This window comes from Odocoileus virginianus, chromosome 13 (genome assembly GCF_023699985.2).
Source record: "Odocoileus virginianus isolate 20LAN1187 ecotype Illinois chromosome 13, Ovbor_1.2, whole genome shotgun sequence".
In the NCBI taxonomy this organism is placed as follows: domain Eukaryota; kingdom Metazoa; phylum Chordata; class Mammalia; order Artiodactyla; family Cervidae; genus Odocoileus; species Odocoileus virginianus.
In genome coordinates, this window is record NC_069686.1 from 14,918,743 (window position 1) to 14,926,113 (window position 7,371).

The 7,371-nt window shown below is 40.2% G+C and overlaps 1 long non-coding RNA gene across 1 annotated transcript; it reads left to right on the top strand.

Annotated features, from left to right (window-relative positions):
• The first annotated feature begins 424 nt into the window (after positions 1-424).
• Positions 425-7,016, top strand: LOC110142544 (uncharacterized). The gene is made up of 3 exons (XR_002315337.2): positions 425-602; positions 1,913-1,952; positions 6,732-7,016. It is a non-coding gene; the product is annotated as an uncharacterized lncRNA (long non-coding RNA).
• The last annotated feature ends 355 nt before the right edge of the window (positions 7,017-7,371 follow it).

Sequence of the window (7,371 nt, forward strand, 5' to 3'; positions counted from 1 at the left end):
ATTAGGATTTCAACAGTGAGGGTAGCATCTGATTTCAAGGAACATCCAAAGGTCAGCACCGTACTCAGATTGCTTCATTTCTGTTCTGGTGATCTGGGGGTTATAACTCCCTGCCTCATTCTGTTTCCTCCTCAAGATCACTCAGGTATAGCTATATCAGGGGGAGGAGGATTTGGGGGTCACTTTGTATAATTCATTCCTCCCTGAGATACCTTCTGAATAACAATGGGGTTTCCTGAGGATCCTGGACACATAATGTACACCGTCAGCCTTTAATATATACCATTTCTTCCAGATGGTTTCTGAGTTGTCAGAGGAAGTTTTATATCTACAGAGTTGTCAGCCTCTCCATCCCTTCCCCTGCATTTTGACACCCGTGGCCCCCTCCCTGTCTGTTCTGTGCTCAGGATTCCGGGAGTGGAGCGGCACTGTTGCCGTTAAACAGGAGCAGATAACTCAGATCAAATCTCCGTGGTAAATCGTCTTCTCAGCATCTGGTGCTGTTCCTTTAATGAAGCCTTTTTCTCACCATGATGTGAATCCATTAGACACCAAGAAACTGGAGTATGTAAAAGATTCTGTTTATCTGGCCCTTCTCAAAGGTACTGTCTGTCATCATAGATGTCTGCAATAAATATAGCAACAGCATCACAGAATGTGTGAAGCGATTAGATTTACGAGGTACATAAACTGCAAAGCTTCTAATAACCATAATTCCTAACTTCAATCATAATACCTGTATTAGTGTCATGTCTTCCAGAGGACTTTATGTTTCTAAAAATATCTTAATTGTGGTTACCATATTTACCCTGTAATTTCTTTAATTTAAAAGTGAAAGGGCTCTCCCAGAGATGAAGCCAGAGGAAACCGCCCACCCTTCCGTATTGTTTATGTGGGCAGTGGGGCAAGATGGATGGCCCATCTTGCATGTTTTGCAATTAAATTAGATGAATCTCCTTGGAAAAAAGAGAATCCACACTAATAACGAACAGCTGATGACAAAATCAAATGTAGGGGTGGGGAATAAAGGGTGAGATCTTAGTCTTCGTCCCCACTCTCCTACCCCCACCCCTGATTCAAGGGAAAATCTGTCTGAATGCTTTTAACATGCTCTCCTTCTAATCATTTGCCATTACTTGAAAAACCTTTGAAAGGATGCTAACTATCAGTCTGTTAATATCTTCCTTTTGACCCAGGCCTGAGATACTAGTTCAGGTGCTTGAGACAAGATTCTTGGCCTGTGAAGTCTCTCTTTGACTTTTAAGGATAAAGGAAGACAGACCCTCTTGGGTTTGCTTAGAATATATACACACACAGTTTTTTTTTAGCAATTTCTGAACTCAAGCAGAAAAGACGTCTTTTCATTATTCCATTCAAAACTTGGTCATTTGGTCTTGCTCGTCACAGTGCAATTCTTTCAAGTCCACTTCAAGGATTGACTGAGTGCAATGGCTATTTTTACATCTTTGCAGAATCTGGCAGATTTGAAGGACACCCCAGATGTAGCTGCTGAAAGATGATGTCATACCTGTATCAATGAGTTTAAGACTCTGACAGGTGACCTGGTGGACCTTGGCCAGAGACAGGGGGACTTGCCTAGTGGATTTAAAAGAAAATATTTTTCTGAATAGAGACAGAATATAAGCTTATCTTGTAACATTCAAATAATAGAGATGTATAAATACATACTTTCACTCTCTAAATATAACCACTGTTAACAGCTTGATGTATATCATTTCAGGCTCTTTCCTAGTAATATCCAAATATGTTGTTATTTTACATAAATGGAATAGCACTATACATGCTGTTTTATGACTGTCTTTTAATTTAATAATATACCATGGATACTTCTCTGGGGAAGTGAATACACATCTGTCTCAATCATTTTTAACTCTTTTTTCTGGCATTTCAGAGCATAGTTGGATCATAATTTATTTACTGTTCCCTTTCTGGTGAGTATTGAAATGGCCTTCAATTTTTTGCTCTTACAAATAATGTTTCTAAGAACATCTTGGTCCATGTATCTTTAGACGCCAATGAGAGTATTTCTGCAGGATAAATCCCTAAAAGTGAAATTAAAATATTTACAGTTATTATCAAATTTATATATATTCACATAGGTTAGAAAGTTGTTTTAAAATTGTGTATTTGTTTCTAGTTTTACCAGTTAATATATGAAAGTGACTGCTTCTCCATACTCCAACATGGGAATTAGTCCTTTCATTTAAGTTTAAGCTCGCCTTTGCTCTTTGCTAGGTGCTCAGATAAAACTATTTCATTGTTTTAATTTGCTGTTCCTTGGATTAATAATGATATGAATGATCTTTTTATATAGGTATACATATTCTTTATTCATATCTTTTACTATATTCTATCAGGGTTTTCCTTTTTTCCTTATTAAATCATAGCTTCTTATTATATAATATGTTCACTATAGAAGATGGAAATAATTGTCTAAGTGTTTTATTTATTTCTTAATCCTATTTATGGTGTGCTCTATCAATAGACACTTTATATTTTTTGATAAAATCTGTGAATTTTATCCTTTATGATTTTTTACATTTGTGTCCTGATAAGGAAGTTATCTTCTATCTTAAGATGATAAACATGCTATCCTATATTTACTTCTAGTAATTATGTGGTTTTTAAAATATGTTGAAAATTCTAATAAATCATTTGTTTATAAGAATAAAATAGATAAGAATGGAACCTATTGTTTCTCTTCAAATGGTTAGTAATAGCTTTTACACTATTTAATGAGTCAGCCCTCTTTGCTAAATTTAAATGCTATACTTAACAGTTACTAAACATCCATATATTCATAGATTCGTTTCTACATTCTCTGTTCCATTCTCTCCATACCAATACCATGTTGTTTTAGTTATAGTTCCTTTAACATTTATTTGAATCTGGTAGGACAAATTCCCCTCTTATTATATCTTATTTTCGAAAATTTCCCAGGTGTCCTAAGTGTTTACTCTTTCAGATTAACTTCATTATCCATTTGTAAGGGTTGACTAAAATTGAAATTTTTGAAACTTTATTAACATACAGTTTGCTTTAGGAATTGCCATTTTCTTCTAAGGGCATTACTCTGTGTTCTCTTACTGAGTTGTGACTAACTGCTGTCCACAGATGTGTGTGTGTGAAGCTGGTAGACACACACACAGATGTGTGTGTGTGTAGGCTAAAAATGTGGGTTTTGAGAAAGGTCATATTATGATTGGCTAGAAAATGACAGATAAGTCAAACACGAGTGATTTGGGAGAATGGAAAAGGGTATAGATGGAAGGGGATTTCCCTACTGGCTCAGATGGTAAAGAATCTACCTGCAATGCAGGAGATCCAGGTTTGAGCCCTGAGTCAAGAAGATTCCCTGGAGGGCAGGACAACCCACTCCAATATTCTTGCCTGAAGAATCCCATCGACAGAGGAGCCTGGAAGGGTCCATGGGGTCGCAAAGAGTCAGACACGACTGAGTGACTAAGCAGACACACACATAGATGGAAGGAGGGAAGTCCAGAGTAAGTACATGATGACGAGTATAGAGGGTGAAAAGTGAGAAGGATGGACTGAAGGCAGGATGAGAAACATTGAATTTTGGCTGCCTGGGCAGGGAAGTCTAGGGGGCTGGAGTAGATTCCACAGTCTCCTTCCTGTTGGGCCAGGCTGCATGGAACTTGCTGAGGGCTGGCCAAGTGACTGTGAGCATGAAAGCCAGAGTGAGGGTGGGCCTGGGGACACAGAGGTGAACATGGTGTCCTTTTGCCTGTGGTCTGTGTGCTTGGCTAGGAAGAATGTTGAGTTCACTCATCACAGGGGGAAATGAGAGTAAACGGTAAAGTGAGTAAAGTGGGCAAGTAAGAGGACCCAGATCAGAACCCAGAGTAGGAGCTGGATAAAGCTCTGCCCAGGGACACAGGCCTGGTGCAAATGGATCCAGCTGGAACACTCCAGTCAGGAGCTTGGTTAGGAGCATTTCTGATTGTGGGGACCTTGTGAAGTCCTCCTGTCTATCCCCCATACTTCCTACTCCCCATTTTCTGGGGCCTGCTATGGGGCTACACTTGTGCAGCATAACTTGTCCAGTCTAGCTGGACCTGATCTGTGCAATGGACACTTGACCAAAGCTGGGCCACGTACTCACTTCCTAAGGAGAGTTGGCATTGACACATAGGAAACAGATGGATCTTTCTTGAAGCACCCGCATTTTCAGTAGATAAATCTCTGAAGCTTTTGGTGGCTGTGCTTCAGCATGAAGACTGAGACATTGGGAAAAGCAATCTATTTTGTAGAAGAATAAAACATATTCAAGAGAGAGCAGAGACCAATTTTTCCAGCTTATTTTTGAGACCAAGTTGCATTCTGTACTTTGAACAAGATGAGATATCCTGAATCACCTCTTTCATAGAAAAGCTGGCTAGATTGCATTTATGTTACATAGAGTCCTAGAGGTCTTAAATAATACAGGCACTAAGGAAGCTGGGCTGGTGAAGTCATGAATTTCATTGTTAATAAAAAGCCATGGTCTAAATTAAAGGACTGAAACATCATTGAGGAAATTCCAGAAAGCAAGCATTCAGCAGGTTAGATCTAGAAATGGCACTTAGGATTTTGCAGTCAAGTAGGCCAGTCTTGGCAGGAGGGGATGGGGTGCAAAGAGCACTGGGCAGAGAAGGAGATAGTCAAGCCCAAGACCATGGAACATTAACCTTGAGTTAACCTTGGACCAATTCTGGTCCAACCAGAATTGTTGGACCCCTCTTGATAAAATAGGGCAGTTGTGCCTGCTCTATGGTCCTTGCCAGGAATTTTTTGAGATGTGTGGCAAGGACCAGGTGCACCCAGTGGATTGTATAATACTATTTCCATGCAAATCATTGTTGTAGCCACCTTGCAGGACCTGTGTTATTATGTGTCACTCTCTGGGGTCAAGTGCTTATAAGCGCAGTAGCTGACTGATCTGTGCTCATGGGATAATTGGAAGGAGAATAAGAGGTGGAGGGCGAACCAGGGGCACGACAACTCCAGGACGTGCCATCCTTACTCTAGTTAGTGGGACCAGTGCCCAGTGGGACACCATGTGGAACACCTTGTGAATGAGGCCCCTCAGAATTGTGTGATGTGAAGGTCCTAGTCCCTGGGTCACATCTAAAGAGAATGCCCTCTCGTGCTGGGAGTGCTGGCTGGGAAAGGGACCAGTGGTTAAATATAAAAACAACTCCCAACTGGAGGAATTCCCCTGGCAGCTTCATCACAGCTGTGTTGTCCAAACCTTTGGGGAAAGGCTGAAAACATTAGGAAAAGCATGGGTCTGGCTGGTACTCGAAGCCATGCACCCCATAAACTGTGTCAGCACCCCATAAACATGCCACTTTTAATGACAAGTACATGTCTCTGTTCACCACCATCATTTATTCTACTGCAAAATCTCCCGGAACTTTTGTTTCCAGAATTCCTTTTATCTTAACCATTAAACCAGCCTTGGGGAGATATTGAGGTCAGTGGTCCTGGACCTGAGTCATATCTCCCCTGACCTCACCTGAGCAGTAACCTAAATAGTGACAAAGGCTGTGGAATGATGCTAACAGCCTCACAGAAGCTCTCTGACCAGGCTGGCATATGTGGAAACCTGGACCCATCAGCTATTCCAGAATGGTTTGTGAATGTTTGCCCTGGAATAGGGATATTTTAAAACATCTGCTTTGGTGATAATTAGCATGTGTAGGTGCCTGGAAGGTAGAGGATACATTAAAAATGTGTGCACCATGTGGAAAGAGGGGTGCCAAGCCAAAGATGCACATGAAAATGTGTGATGCTGGAAGCATGGTGTCAGGAGGGCTGAAGCTGGGGAAGGAGCTGGGGTTTGCAAAAGCATCCCAACGCAAATCAGAGTCCAATGAAATCAAATATAGCCACCCCACCCCCTAACAAAAAGAACTCAGAAAGAACAACAGAAAGAAATCTTTTTGGCAGTGGGAGCAAAAAGAATAAAAGAATAAGCCCGCTGTTGAGTAGGAAGCCCTGTCCCAGAGCAAACAGGTGTGTGTTCTATGAGCTTCTGAGTTTCCTTCCAGGGGAATGTGCTTCAGACAGCGAGGCCCTGGAAGGATGTGGCCAGTGTGCGGCTTTCAGATAAACTCAGGGACTGAGGTGTCCAGGCCCAGGTGATGACTACAGAGCACTGAGGGGAAATCAGTTTGCATGTGTGAGGTGGGGGTGAGAGAACTGGTCAGCCACGACTGAAAAGTCATGGAGGATGGCAGAGGTGTCAGAGGGTGGGAGGAGAGTTCTGACTTGATTTCAAAAAAAGAGAATTCTGACACAGAAGACCAAAATTGCTGATCCCTGCCAAATTTTGGAACAGTTTCTCACAAGGTGTGTGAGCTCTTAGAAGTAGAAAAAGGTTTGCTTATTAGGGAAATATATGGGTTCGTAAAAATAATTCATTTCTTTCTTTTAAGTTAGAAGTTGGACAGCTGAGGAAATTCTGAAGATAAACCTTACTTGCTTAAAAGGCATTTCATATCTTTAATATTTTTGTGAATAAGATGGAAAAATATGGGAAATATATTTTATATATAACAATTATATCATTAATTAAAATTATATTAAATATTATATTTATTATATTAATATATTACAATATATTACATATATTAAAATATTATATAACCAATATATTGTATTAGTATATGACTACTGACATAGACTAAATGTGTCTCCTCCAGATTCATGTGTGGAAATCTAACCTCCACTGTGATGGTATTTGGAGGTGGGGGGCTTGGGGAGATGATTCGGTCATGAGGATGGAGCCCTCATCATTGGGACTGATGCCCTTACAAAAGAGATCCTAGAGAGCTGCCTTGCATGTTCTGCCATGTGAGACCACAATGAGAATGCAACTTTGTGAACTAGCATTCAGGTCCTTAACAGACACCGAATCCACCAATGCCTTCATCCTGGACTTCCCAGCCTCCAGAACTATGAGGAATAAATGTTTGTTGTTTAAGCCACCCAGGATGGTATTTTGTTATAGCAGCCTAGACAAACTAAGACATAAATATTATCATATAATAAATATATAATAAATATGATATAATATTTCATTATGTTATTGATAACAGGATTAAATTAACACATAATGTAATATTACATTTTCATGTAAAAAATTAAAACTAAGGTGAAAAATATATATTAAGTAACTAAAGAACAACTTAGTGGATTAGTGTCAGCCAGAGGAAGTAGAATGTAGAGGGTAGGATTTTACAGAATTATCTGGGGAGCTAATTAGAAGTGCAAATCCCACCCACCCAGACCTCTTGTCACCAGGGGCAAGGCCTGGGAATCACCATTTTAAACAGATCTCCA